Below are 15,367 nucleotides of genomic sequence, written 5' to 3' on the forward strand. Positions count from 1 at the left end.
CAAATCGGTGTCCAAAAAATACTGATTACCGATTGTTATGAAAACTTGAAATCGGCCCTAATTAATCGGCCATTCCGATTTAATCGGTCGACCTTTACTATGAAAGGGTCTCTGGGTCGACCTCTACTATGAAAGGGTCTCTGGGTCGACCTCTACTATGAAAGGGTCTCTGGGTCGACCTCTACTATGAAAGGGTCTCTGGGTCGACCTCTACTATGAAAGGGTCTCTGGGTCGACCTCTACTATGAAAGGGTCTCTGGACCTCTACTATGAAAGGGTCTCTGGGTCGCCTCTACTATGAAAGGGTCTCTGGGTGACATGTAAGAAATAGAAAATTTTAGTTTTGAACCTTCTGATTTATTGAGAGGGGCTACGGCACATCAGCCCATTGACGAATCCTTATCTTGGTGTGTATGACGTCAATGTAATATCTACTGGCCTGTTTCATTTCTGTTTTACTCTCTTGCCGTGGGAAACGAGATCCTTGTCATGCGCTCGTGAATAGTCTAGCTTATGACCTTTTCTAGTTTGCTTTTTTTTGGAATGTGAAAAATGTTTTTTTTGTTAAACCGTGCTAATGTCCTTTTTTGTTTTGTTCCCAGACGAAGGACTTACAATGACGCTAAAGGTCAAGCTGAGCTCAGTTTGTCTGGGTGTGGAGGGATGACCTGTACTTCCTGTGTTCAGTCTATTGAGCAGCGCATTGGGGGTCTTCCTGGAGTCGTACACATCAAGGTGGGTCCGGTACACATTTAGGAGAGGTTTCCCGGATCCAGATTAAATCTAGTCCTTGGACTCCAGTGAGCATGATTTGTGTTTATTTATTTATTGTCCAGGACTAGGCGCAATCCGGGAAACTGGCCCAATGTGTTTTAACACGTGTATCACAACTTTATAGGATAGGCCTTTGTGTGACATGTACATGTGTTAGATTATAACCTACACATCCAACTGATTTTACAGGATCTGAAGGATGTTTTCACCCTTACAGCTTTGTGTTCATCAATCTTTCACCTTTCAAACAGAATTTCTTCAAACTGCCAAGTCTGCATTTCCACCATAGACTTGACACCATTGCACAATTTCCAGAGATTTAAAATAGCGGAGTTTGCTTTTTAAAAAAAAAACAGTTTCAGAACATTTAAAAAAAGATGTGAAACTAACTAGCTAGAATTGAGAGAGCAGCAAAAACGTTTCCTTATTTTATCTCTTACCAACTATAATTTGCATTTCATTTCACACAACTAAATATCCCATAGCATCTGATTTCCAGGGTGCCTCCCAAATTGCACCCTATTCTCAACTACTTTTGACCAAGGAATCAGGGAATAGGGTGTGATTTGGGATGCAGCTCTGCCTCCTCCTCTCCCCTAAGGGAGTGGCTTGTTTATATAGCTTAATTGAAGATGAACAGTGATCCTTAATTCCGTGTAAGCAGCTGGAATAATGTCCTAGATGGCAGTAAATGTGGCCTGGCCTTCTCTGTGTGTTTACCCCTCAGGCACAGGTTAATGAGGATATAATGTAATCGCGTTGTTCCTGACAGAGAGCTGGTCTTTACAGGACTGTCATTTGGTTATTGTGGGTCGATAACCGGCTGAACGGGTAGCAGACGGAGGATGGGCAATGTCATAAGTTCCTTAAAGGGTCAGGGGATGTTAATGTGTGTTGTAAGAAGCAGTACATGTCCTTTTTAAGTGAGGAGTGAATAAGTTGTTGTTGAATGTGGACGTTAGGCCTGTTGTATAGTTTTTGACCCTTGTCAAAGTTAAAAACAGTAGTAGACTGTATGAGGAAAGGACAGTCTCTCATTCACTCTTGCTCTCCCTGACACACACACACACACACACACACACACACACACACTTAGGAAAACATAGATCATCTCTGGTACGTGCACACACTTCCCTCCTGTGTTTTTAACTTGCATTTCAGTCAGGGCTGAGTGGTCATGTGATGGCGTCAGTTAATCACAAGTTTCCGTGTGTGTGTGTGTGTGTGTGTGTTAGAGAGATATGGGTTCTTTGTATTGCTACTAGAACATGCTGGAAGCTTCTGAGGCCAATGCACTCCTTTATATACAGTACCAATCAAACGTTGGAACACACCTATTCATTTTTTTGGACTGTTTTCTACATTGTAGAATAGTGAAGACATCAAAACTATGAAATAACACACATGGAATCATGTAGTTAAACAAATCAAAAATATATTTTATATTCTTCAAAGTAGCCACCGTTTGCCTTGATGACAGCTTTGCACACTCTTGGCATTCTCTCAACCAGCTTCACCTGGAATGCTTTTCCAACAGTCTTGAAGGAGTTCCCACATATGCTGAGCACTTGTTGGCTGCTTTTCCTTCACTCTGCGGTCCGACTCATCCCAAACCACCTCAATTGGGTTGAGGTCAGGTGATTGTGGAGGTTCACTTACTCTGCATCTCACAAGTTCTCGCAGTTAGAACCCAAAAATCTCATTTGGACTCATCAGACCAAATGACAGATTTCCACCGGTCCTAATGTCCATTGTTCATGTTTCCTGGCTCAAGCAAGTCTCTTCTTATTTTTGGTGTCCTTCAGTAGTGGTTTCTTTGCAGAAATTCGACCATGAAGGCCTGATTCAGTCTCCTCTGAACAGTTGATGTTGATGTGTCTGTTACTTGAACTCTGAAGCATTTATTTGGGCTGAAATTTCTGAGGCTGGTAACTCTGATGAACTTATCCTCTGCAGCAGAGGTAACTCTGGGTCTTCCTTTCCTGTGTGGCGGTCCTCATGAGAGCCAGTTTCATCATAGCGCTTGATGGTTTGTGCACTTGAAGAAACGTTCAAACTTCTTGAAATGTTCCAGATTGACTGACCTTCATGTCTTAAAGTAATGATGGTCTGTTTCTCTTTGCTTATTTGAGCTGTTCTTGCCATAATATGGACTTGGGTCTTTTATGAAATAGGGCTATCTTCTGTATACCACCCCTACCTTGTCACAACACAACTGATTGGCTCAAACGCATTCCGAAGGAAAGAAATTCCACAAATTAACTTTTAACAAATTTTGCCTAAAATGACCCAAATCTAACTGCCTGTAGCTCAGGACCTGAAGCAAGGATATACATATTATTGATACCATTTGAAAGGAAACACTTTAAAGTTTGTGGAAATGTTAAATTATATATGTATGAGAATATAACACATTAGATCTGGTAAAAGATAATACAAAACAAAAATAAACATGTTGTTTTTGTACCATCTTTGAATTGCCAGATAAAAAGGCCATAATGTGTTATTCCAGCCCAGGTGTAATTTAGATCAATACTGACCAAAGGTGCCTAATTGGTTAATTAATACACGTTCAAGTTCATAACTGTGCGCTCTCTCCTCAAACAATAGCATGGTGTTCTTTCACTGTAATAGCTACTGTAAATTGGACAGTGCAGTTAGATTAATGAGAATTTAAGCTTTCTGCCAATATCAGACATATCCATGTCCTGGGAAATGTTCTTGTTACTTACAACCTCATGCTAATTGCATTAGCATACGTTAGCTCAAACGTCCTGAAGGGGGGGACACACACCGATCCTGTTGATGTTAATTGAAATGCATTCCAGGTGACTTCCTCTTGAAGCTGCACAAGGATCATCTTCAGACTACTTGTTTATGTGGAATAGATTTGATGTCCTATTGGTCGTAGTTTCGTATGGTTTTAGTAACCGTCTCAGTGTGATTTCAGCCATGAATCTCAGAATTGTGCTGATTTACATAATAACCATGACATGACCATTTTTTTTATGGCTGTCAATGACTGCATGTCACCATGGCATAATTTTATAACAGCTGTATAATTCTGTTTTAGTTTCAAAGCCTAGTTTTAGAAACTGCATTACTGTATATCAGCTCTCACTTCTGTTAATTTCAGTATAAATTGTTTTTTAATTATTCTGTTTGCCATTTTTTTTCTGGTAGGTGTCTCTGGAGCTGAAGAATGCCAGCATCGTCTTCGACCACAGCCATCACACTCCAGAGTCCCTGGCTGAGGCCGTGGAGGACATGGGGTTTGACTCCATCCTCTCAGACACTAGCACATCCTCCGTGGTGCTCACGGAGACCCAGCTGGTCCCCATCCCAGCCCTTCTCACCCCCGAAGCACAACAGGAGGCTCTGACCAGGCTAGCTCAGCTCCAGGGGGTCCTGGAGGTCCAGGAGAACAAGGACCAGATGGGGGTGTCCGTTACCTTCATCCCTGCCCTGATCAGTTTAGTGCAGCTGGGGAGGTGGTTAGTAGCTTGACCCCCTCCTGGAGGTCCCTACATCCAATAGCCCAACAGAGGAAACTCTTGTCCCAGCTCCTGCCACAGTTTTAGCCACAGTCACAGTGTCAGCCCCGGCCACATCCTCACAGCCTCAGCTGGTGAAGATGCGGATCGAGGGCATGGTCTGTCTGTCCTGCACCACCACCATCGAAGGGAAGATTGGCAAGCTCAAAGGAGTTGAGAAAATCAAAGGTAACTTTGTTACTTTGTATTGCGTAGTAGTCACCGGTTTTACACTGAAGGTCATTTATCATTTGATCGTGAATCAATGAGTTCTGATCAAGTGTAGTGCTGATCTTGCTAAAGGTCCGATGCAGCTGTTTTAATCTCAATATCAAATCATTTCTTGGTAACAATGAAGTGCCTTACTGTGATTTTGTTTTCAATTAAAATGGTAAAAAAAAGAAACAAATAGCTTCTTAAGCGAAGAGCAATTTCTCAAGCAAGGATTTTGCTTGTATTGTCTGGCGGTGGTCTGAGATGTTGAACTCTCTTTTCTTATTGATCTATTAGCTACACTGAACAAAAATATAAACTCAACATGTAAAGTGTTGGTCCCAGGTTTCATGAGCTGAAATAAAAGAGAAACACAATGCTGAGGAGTATTTCTGTCTGTAATAAAGAGTTTTTTTTTTGGGGGAACTCATTCTGATTGGCTGGGCCAGCCTCCAAAGTGGGTGGGCCCAAGCCCACCAAGGGCTGCGCCCTGCCCAGTCATGTGGAATCCATAGATTAGGGCTTAATGTATTTACTTAAACATTGACTGATTTCCTTCTATGAACTGTAACTCAGTAAAATCTTAGAAATTGTTGCATGTTGTGTTTTATATATTTTTTTTAAAGTATCATTTATCAGCTGGTGATGTCATCAGGCAGGCCCAAAATTCCATCTAGCTAAAACAGGCTGAAACTTCTTTTCAAACAGCTGTTTTCACAGTATTATTCCAATCTCATAGTGGTGTGTGTGTGTGGAAAATAAAAATTGACTGCACTGGTCCTGTATCTGACTTTGCATTCTATTACGATTAATGAATATGGGAAGTTCTAGTATTCTCACTTAACATTAACTTGCATTTCAGGGTCAGGAATAATCAGTAAAAAAAAAACTCAATCTCCTGTTTTTCTGTCCTCAACACAGTGATAATTTTGGATTCCTGGAGATTATAATTTATTAATGTTTCCCTTGTGTGTTCTCCCCCAGTGGTTCTAGACTCCCAGGAGGCCACTGTTCTCTACCTGCCGTACCTCATCACTATCGACGACATCATCGCCCAGATCGCCAAGGCAGGCTTCAAAGCCACACCCAAGTCCAAGCCCCGCCCCCTGCAGCTGTCAGTCAGTGAGATGGAGCGGTTGCTAAGCGCTGCCCTATCCCCCCCACCGCCAGTGGAATGTTCCACCGAGGACTCTGAGGTGTCCACAGACTCGGCCCAGACTACCCTCAGGGTGACAGGCATGCACTGCCACTCCTGTGTGGTAAACATCCAGGATAACATCTCCAAGCTGGCTGGGGTGACCTCCATAGAGGTATTGTTGGAGAGCGAGAGCGCCTCCATCCACTACGACCCAGGGAGAGTGACTGTGTCTGGGCTACAGCAAGCCATCGAGTCCCTGCCACCAGGGACGTTTAAAACCCAACCCTGGAGCTCTACCTCTGGAGGTGTTAGCCCTACATCCACCACACCACCACCGTCGTCCCAGGCCGGCCTCTCCTCCACCCAGCCCTGCTACAGCCAGCCTCTGACGGCCACGGCCCTAATCCATATCGAGGGGATGACCTGTGGGTTCTGTGTTCAGTCCATCGAGGGGATGCTTTCTCAGAGGAAGGGGGTGCGGTCAGCCAAGGTGTCGCTGGCCAATCACAGAGGGCGTTTGAGTACGACCCTCTCCTCACCCAACCAGAGGAGCTCAGAGAGGCCATCGAGGACATGGGATTTGATGCCTTCCTGCCTGGTGAGTTGATGGGCGGTTTGTATTATTTTATCCTCCTAACTAGGGTTTCAAAATTCAGCAAAGGTTCCATATGTTCCCAGGTTTTTCAGAGATCCTGGTTGGGAGGATTCCCTCTCTCCTTATTCTGGGAATCATACAACAGGAATTTCTGTCTTTGGGGAAGTTTCTGGACATGTGCAACCCTACACCTAATAATATCTCTAGCCTAAAGGCTGTGCTGTGAAGCAAAACAAATGAATCTGTGTCTATTTTGTAACTCGTAAACTTCCCAGAACAGTAGCTGAAGAACAGCCATAGAAAGCAGAATGAGAAACCGACGTGAAATGGAAACTCATTGTTGCTACATTGTCCTTTTTTAGAAACCAACTCCCTGTTGACCGTCCCAGTTATCAGTCCCCCCTCGCCCCCTTCCCCCGCCCCTGTCAAGGAGAAGGAGCTGGACAGCGACCCAGAGAGGGGCGCTGCACAGTGTGTTAAGGGGGCCCCAAACACCCTCGCTAAATGCTTCATTCAGATTGGTGGAATGACCTGTGCATCCTGTGTGGCCAACATCGAGAGGAACCTGAAGAATGAACATGGTGAGAGGAGATTATGTTCATGAGGGCATGCAATTTTATTTGTTTATTTTTTTGCAATGATTTACTCCCTGTTTCAGTCAATTTTCTTTGGTAATTAACACAACCTGGTACTGACTACTGATGGGAACTATAGTGTAGATCTATTAGGAACACTGACATAGAGCCTGTTCTTTACAAAAGCTAGCTGTCGTATCTGGTACGGAAAAGTGTCATAAATGGTGTCAGTTTAAGATTTACGATGGCGGTTTTTAAGTAACATGGGAGGAACGTGTAGGGTGTTATGAAGGCCGTGGACTTCTACCTGGTCAGGAAACCCCAGGCCTTTAGTAAAGGCATGAATCACTTGTATGTTTACTGTTGTCTCCCTTAAGCATCAAACTCATGTATCAGTTCAATAGGAAAGTGATTAAAATGGCTATGTTGCATTAGTCTTAACATTGTCCTGCGTTCCTCTGTGCAGGTATCTACTCTGTGCTGGTGGCCCTGATGGCTAGTAAGGCTGAGGTCCGTTATAACCCTGAGGTGATGGACCCTCTGAAGATAGCAGAGTATGTCAGAGAGTTGGGCTTCACTGCTTCTGTCATGGAGAACTATGAGGGTTCTGATGGAAGTCTGGAACTTGTGGTGAGTGTTCTGATTCTCATCACCACACCGATTCTCATCACCAATGGTAATGTTCTGATTCTCATCACCACACCGTAAAGGTGTTCTGATTCTCATCACCACACCGTGTTCTGATTCTCATGTTCTGATTCTCATCACCACACCGTAATGGTGTTCTGATTCTCATCACCACACCGTAATGGTGTTCTGATTCTCATCACCACACCGTAATGGTGTTCTGATTCTCATCACCACACCGTAATGGTGTTCTGATTCTCATCACCACACCGTAATGGTGATTCTCATCACCACACCGTAATGGTGTTCTGATTCTCATCACCACACCGTAATGGTGTTCTGATTCTCATCACCGTAAAGGTGTTCTGATTCTCATCACCACACCGTAATGGTGTTCTGATTCTCATCACCACACCGTAATGGTGCGATTCTTTGGATGATTCTCATCACCTCACAATCATCTCACAATCATGATGTTTTATAGGGCTAGTGATATTTCCACTGCCCCTGTTCCCTCTTGAATAATCCCAGATTGTCTCTGTGCCACACCCCTGCTAGATGTCCCCTTTTCAACAGTACATTCTCCTCTCCACCTCTCTCCAGGTCAGGGGAATGACTTGTGCCTCCTGCGTTCACAAAATAGAGTCCAGCCTGATGAAAGAGAACGGTATCGTCTACGCCTCTGTTGCCCTGGCAACCAACAAAGCCCACATCAAGTACGACCCGGAGGTGACGGGACCGAGAGACGTCATCAAACTCATAGAGGTACTTCCTTTTTTTTTTTTATTTTTTTTTCAATCATTCATTAATTTGTTCATCCCAACTGGGTCATCCAACTCCTCTCCTCTGCCCTTGTAACGGTTTTGACTTGAGGTTATTATTTATAGGGGTGCCAGGTAGGTTGTGCCTACCAGAGAAAACATTGGTTTCTCCTTTTAGTTTGGGTGGGAATGAGTCCCATCTGGTCCGTCAAGTCTACACCAATACAAAGGACTTATGTAAAAGTCAGGATGGAAATAAACTTTTCATAAACCCTTAAAACATTGGAAAGAACTTCAAAAACAACTATATTCTTTGCGTGGGTTGTATTAGCAACAACAATGATTACACACATATAATAATATCACAATGAGTTCTGGTTCCTCCAGAAATGTCCTGTACCTCGGGCCTAAAAAGAGTCCAGCCCGGTAAAGGAGTTCAGTGAACTCAAGTGACTTTTGTCACGCAATGTTTGTCCGTTCATTCCGTGTAGCGTAAACCCAGTATTAAACATACAATTATTTTACCACAGAACTTTAAAGCGTATCAACTCTTACTAAGTCCTCAACTACAACTAACTACATAAATCACCACCGTATACATGACATCAAAACAAATGAAATACCGTATACAAAAAGGTTGTAGTCAGTCAGACAATCCAATCCGCCAATAGATCTCCAGCGGAGAAAGGCCACGAAGAACGGAGAGGTGTAGTCCACGGACGCAAAGAGTGGATCCGATCCTGGGTAAACTCTATTAGGCTACAAAACACACGTTTAACGGCAACAAAACAAACGGAATAGAGAAGCTTCGGCACTGAGGGTTGAACACATCCTCATTCACGTCTCCATCACAACCCCACTTTTGCGCAGCTAATGCTGGATATTTAATTGGGAATTAAAGGGAAAGCGCCCTATTGGAAGGAGCTGCACTGAGACGGTTCAGAATAATTCAGGGCCGTCACACCCTTCATGACAATGTGATATCAGTTTCTTTACCTAGTAAAATAAAGGGTTACATTTTATTCATTCATTTTGTCTGTTTATCAGAACCTGGGCTTCGAGGCATCTCTGGTGAAGAGGGATCGTACCGGCAGTCACCTGGACCACAGCAGAGAGATCACACAGTAATGGAAGGGAATGGGAGGTGTGGGATAACTGGCGGCAGTAGTTCAGCTGCTTGGGTTTTTTCCTCACTGGCTATGTAGACGAGATTACTCATCTGTCTCCATCTCTGTACCACCTCCTCTCTTTCTCTCTCTCTTCTCTCAGGTGGAGGAAGTCGTTCCTGGTCAGCCTGTTCTTCTGCGTCCCAGTCATGGGGATGATGACCTACATGATCATAGTAGATCACCAGATCAGCACGTCTCACCAGCACAACGCCACCGCACAGGACCGGGAACACTACCACTCCACCATGTTCCTGGAGAGACAGCTGCTTCCAGGCCTCTCCATCATGAACCTGATCTCATTCCTCTTCTGTGTCCCTGTACAGGTAGGAGAAAGATGGAGGGATAGATGGGGAGGGATAGCTGGGGAGGGAGGGATAGCTGGGGAGGGAGGGATAGCTGGGGAGGGAGGGATAGCTGGGGAGGGAGGGATAGCTGGGGAGGGAGGGATAGCTGGGGAGGGAGGGATAGCTACATAGATATAGGGAGGGATAGCTACATAGATATAGGGAGGGATAGCTACATAGATATAGGGAGGGATAGCTACATAGATATAGGGAGGGATAGCTACATAGATATAGGGAGGGATAGCTACATAGATAGTGGGAGGGAGGGAGGGATAGAGGGATGGGATAGAGGGAGGGATGGAGGGGGAGGGAGGGATGGATAGATGTATGGAGGGAGGGATGGAGATGGGGAGGGAGGGATGATGGGGATGGAGGGAGATAGATATATGGAGGGAGGGATAGATGGGGAGGGAGGGACAGATGGAGAGTGGGAGGGATATATGGGAGAGTGGGAGGGAGGGATAGATATATGGAGGGAGGGATAGATATATGGAGGGGGAGGGAGGGATAGATGGAGAGGGAGAGATAGATGGAGAGGGAGGGATTGATGGGGAGGAGGGATTGATGGGGAGGGGGGAGGGATTGAGGGATAGAGGATAGAGGATAGATGTGGAGGGAGGGATAGATGGGGGAGGGATAGATGGAGAGGGAGGGATATGAGAGAGGGAGGGAGGGATAGATAGATAGATGGAGGGAGGATAGATAGATAGATGGGGGGGAGGGATAGATAGATGGGGAGGGAGGGATAGAGAGGGAGGGAGGATAGATAGATGGGGGAGGGGAGGGATGGGGAGGGAGGGATATATGAGAGAGTGGGAGGGAGGGATTGATGGGGAGGGAGGGATTGATGGGAGGGAGGGATTGATGGGGAGGGATGGAGAGATAGATATATGGAGGGGGGTAAGAGGATAGATGGGGAGGGATAGGATATGATGGGGGGGAGGGATAGATAGATGGAGAGGGAGATGATTGATGGGGGAGGGAGGGATAGATAGATGGGGAGGGAGAGATAGATAGATGGGGGAGGGAGGGATTGATGGGGAGGGAGGGATATATGAGAGAGTGGGAGGGAGGGATTGATGGGGAGGGAGGGATTGATGGGGAGGAGGGATATGAGAGAGTGGGAGGGAGGGATTGATGGGGAGGGGGAGGGATAGATGGAGAGGGAGGAGGGATTGATGGGGAGGGGGAGGGAGGGATAGAGGATAGATGGGGAGGGAGGGAGAGATAGATATATGGAGGGAGGATAGATGGGGAGGGAGGGAGGATAGATGGGGAGGGAGGGATGGATAGATGGGGAGGGAGGGATAGATAGATAGATGGGGAGGGAGGGATAGATAGATGGGGAGGGAGGGATATATGAGAGAGTGGGAGGGAGGGATTGATGGGGAGGGGGAGGGATAGATGGAGAGTGGGAGGGAGGGATTGATGGGGAGGGGGGAGGGATAGGGATAGATGGGGAGGGAGGGATAGATGGGGAGGGAGGGATAGATGGGGAGGGAGGGAGAGATAGATATATGGAGGGAGGGTAAGAGGATAGATGGGGAGGGAGGGATTGATGGGGAGGGAGGGATTGATGGGGAGGGAGGGATAGATGGGGAGGGAGGGAGAGATAGATATATGGAGGGAGGGTAAGAGGATAGATGGGGAGGGAGGGATAGATGGGGAGGGAGGGATAGATGGGGAGGGAGGGATAGATGGGGAGGGATAGATAGATAGATGGGGAGGGATGGAGAGGGAGGGAGAGATAGATATATGGAGGGAGGGATAGAGGATAGATGGGGAGGGAGGGATTGATGGGGAGGGAGGATATATGAGTGGGAGGGAGGGATTGATGGGGAGGGGGAGGGATAGATGGAGAGTGGGAGGGAGGGATAGATGGGGAGGGAGGGAGGGATAGATGGGGAGGGGGGGAGGGATTGATGGGGGGGAGGAGGGATTGATGGGGAGGGAGGGAGGGATTGATGGGGAGGGGGGGGAGGGAGAGGATAGATGGGGGAGGGATAGATGGGGAGGGATAGATGGAGAGGGAGGGATATATGAGAGAGTGGGAGGGAGGGATAGATGGAGGGGAGGGAGATAGATATATGGAGGGAGGGATAGATGGATAGATGGGGAGGATAGATAGATAGATGGGGAGGGAGGGATAGATGGGGAGGGATAGATAGATAGATGGGGAGGGAGGGATAGATAGATGGGGAGGGAGGATGGAGAGGGAGGGAGGATAGATATATGGAGGGAGGGTAAGAGGATAGATGGGGGGGAGGGATAGATAGATATATGGAGGGGAGGGATTGATGGGGAGGGAGGGTGAGAGAGTGGGAGGGAGGGATTGAGGGAGGGATTGATGGAGAGGGAGGGAGAGATAGATATATGGAGGGAGGGTAAGAGGATAGATGGGGAGGGATAGATAGATATATGGGGGAGGGAGGGGATGGAGAGGGAGGGATTGATGGGGAGGGAGGGGATAGATGGGGGAGGAGAGATAGATAGATGGGGGGAGGGATTGATGGGGAGGGATAGATGGAGAGGGGAGGGAGGGATAGATGGGGAGGGAGGGATTGATGGGGAGGGAGGGATATGAGAGAGTGGGAGGGAGGGATTGATGGGGAGGGGGGAGGGATAGATGGAGAGTGGGAGGGAGGGATTGATGGGGAGGGAGGGATAGAGGATAGATGGGGAGGGAGGGAGAGGATATATGGAGGGAGGATAGATGGGGAGGGAGGGATGGATAGATGGGGAGGGAGGGATGGATAGATGGGGAGGGAGGGATAGATGGGGAGGGAGGGATGGATAGATGGGGAGGGAGGGATGGATAGATGGGGAGGGAGGGATGAGAGAGTGGGAGGGAGGGATTGATGGGGAGGGAGGGATAGGATAGATGGGGAGGAGGGGGATGGGGAGGGAGGATAGATGGAGGGAGGGTAAGAGGATAGATGGGGAGGGAGGGAGATGGGGAGGGATAGGATAGATGGGGAGAGAGATAGATAGATGGGGAGGGATGGAGAGGGAGGGAGAGATGGATAGATGGGGAGGGAGAGATCGATAGATGGGGAGGGATGGAGAGGGAGGGAGAGATAGATATATGGAGGGAGGGATAGAGGATAGATGGGGAGGAGGGATTGATGGGGGGAGGAGGGATATATGAGAGAGTGGGAGGGAGGGATTGATGGGGAGGGGAGGGATAGATGGACAGTGGGAGGGAGGGATAGATGGGGAGGGAGGGATTGATGGGGAGGGAGGGATATATGAGAGAGTGGAAGGGAGGGATTGATGGGGAGGGGAGGGATAGATGGAGAGTGGGAGGGAGGGATAGAGGGGGAGGGAGGGATAGATGAGAAGGGATTGATGGGGAGGGAGGGATATATGAGAGAGTGGGAGGGAGGGATAGATGAGGGATAGATGGAGAGTGGGAGGGAGGGATTGATGGGGAGGGAGGGAGAGGATAGATGGGGAGGGAGGGAGAGATAGATATATGGAGGGAGGGTAAGAGGATAGATGGGGAGGGAGGGATAGATGGGGAGGGAGGGATGGAGAGGGAGGGAGGGATAGATATATGGAGGGAGGGGAGGATAGATGGGGAGGGAGGGATGGAGAGGGAGGGAGGGAGGGATAGATGGAGGGAGGGAGAGATAGATGGGGAGGGAGGGATAGATGGGGAGGAGGGATTGATGGGGAGGGAGGGATAGATGAGAGAGGGAGGGATTGATGGAGAGGGGAGGGAGGGATAGATGGGGAGAGGGATTGATGGGGGAGGATTGATGGGGAGGGAGGATTGAGGAGGGATAGATGAGAGAGAGGGAGGGATTGATGGGGAGGGAGGGATAGATGGGGAGGGAGGGAGAGGAGAGTGGGAGGGAGGGAGAGGGATAGATGGAGGGGAGGGAGAGAGATATGGAGGGAGGGAGGGATAGGATAGATGGGGGGAGGGATAGAGTGGGAGGGATACATGAGAGTGGGAGGGATACATGAGAGTGGGAGGGAGGGATTGATGGGGAGGGAGGGATTGATGGGGAGGGAGGGATTGATGGGGAGGAGGAGAGATAGATGGAGGGAGGGTAAGAGGATAGATGGGGAGGAGGGGATATATGGAGGGGGAGGGATAGATGGGGAGGAGGGATTGATGGGGGAGGGAGGGATAGATGGGGAGGGATAGATGGAGAGGAGGGAGGGGAGGGATAGATGGGATAGATAGATGGAGAGTGGGAGGGATATGAGAGAGTAGGGGAGGGAGGGATAGATGGAGAGGGAGGGAGGGATAGATGGATATATGGAGGGGGAGTGAGGGATAGAGGATAGATGGAGAGTGGGAGGGATAGTGGGAGGGATAGATGGAGAGTGGGAGGGATATATGAGAGAGTGGGAGGGGGGATAGAGGGAGAGAGATATATGGAGGGGGAGGGAGGGATAGGATAGATGGGGAGGGAGGGATATGAGAGTGAGGGGGAGGGAGGGATAGATGAGAGAGCGGGGGGAGGGAGAGAGAGGGGAGGGAGGGATAGATGAGAGAGAGAGGGAGAGAGAGAGGGGGAGGGAGGATAGATAGATGAGGGGAGGAGCTAGATGAGGGGAGGGAGGGATAGATGAGGGGAGAGGATAGATGAGGGGAGGGAGGGATAGATGAGAGGGAGGGAGGGATAGATGAGAGGGAGGGAGGGATAGCTGGAGAGGGAGGGAGGGATAGATGAGAGAGGAGGGATAGATGAGAGAGTGGCGTATAAACTGGGAGGGAGGGGGCGTATAGACTGGGAGGGATCAGTCAGGGGCGTATAGACGGGGGGAGGGATAGATGGAGAGGGAGGGGGCGTATAGACTGGGATGGAGGAACAGTCATTTGGGGCGTATAGACGGGGAGGGCGGGATAGAGGGAGGGGGCGTATAGACTGGGAGGGAGGGAACAGTCATTTTGGGCGTATAGACGGGGAGGGAGGGAGGGATCAGTCACTAGGGGCGTATAGACAGGGAGGGAGGGAACAGTCAAGACTGCATGGTTATAGAACATTCAGATAGAAATATATTATGTAGAACAAACAAGACTGTTGAATAGAATAGATCATATCAGACTGAATAAGCCCCTGATTTAAAATTAGATTTACATTTTATATACAGTGCCTCCGGAAAGTATTCGGACCCCTTGATTTTTCCACATTTTGTTACGTTACAGCCTTGTTCCAAAATGAATTACATACTTTTTTAAAATCCTCAACAATCTACACACAATACCTCCATAATGACAAAGCAAAAACAGGTTTTTAGATTTTTTTTGCAAATTTATAAAAAAAAAAATAAAAAAAAACTGAGACCTTATTTACATAATTATTCAGACCCTTTGCTATGAGACTCGAAATTGAGCTCAGGTGCATCCTGTTTCCATTGATCATCCTTGAGATGTTTCTACAACTTGGTTGGAGACCACCTGTGGTAAATTCAAGTGACTGGACATGATTTGGAAAGGCACACACCTGTCTATATATGGTCCCACAGCTCCGAGACATGATTGTATCGAGGCACAGATCTGGGGAAGGGTACCAAAAAATGTCTACAGCATTGAAGGTCCCTAAGAACACAGTGACCTCATCATTCTTAAATAGTAGAAGTTTGGAACCACCAAGACTCTTCCTATAGCTGGCCACTAGGG

General features: G+C 47.8%; 1 pseudogene; it reads left to right on the forward strand.

The window, feature by feature from the left end:
- The first annotated feature begins 616 nt into the window (after positions 1–616).
- Positions 617–15,367, forward strand: part of LOC112221251 — a 32,659-nt pseudogene continuing 17,908 nt past the window's right edge.

Source organism: Oncorhynchus tshawytscha, linkage group LG21 (genome assembly GCF_018296145.1).
Source record: "Oncorhynchus tshawytscha isolate Ot180627B linkage group LG21, Otsh_v2.0, whole genome shotgun sequence".
Taxonomy (NCBI): domain Eukaryota; kingdom Metazoa; phylum Chordata; class Actinopteri; order Salmoniformes; family Salmonidae; genus Oncorhynchus; species Oncorhynchus tshawytscha.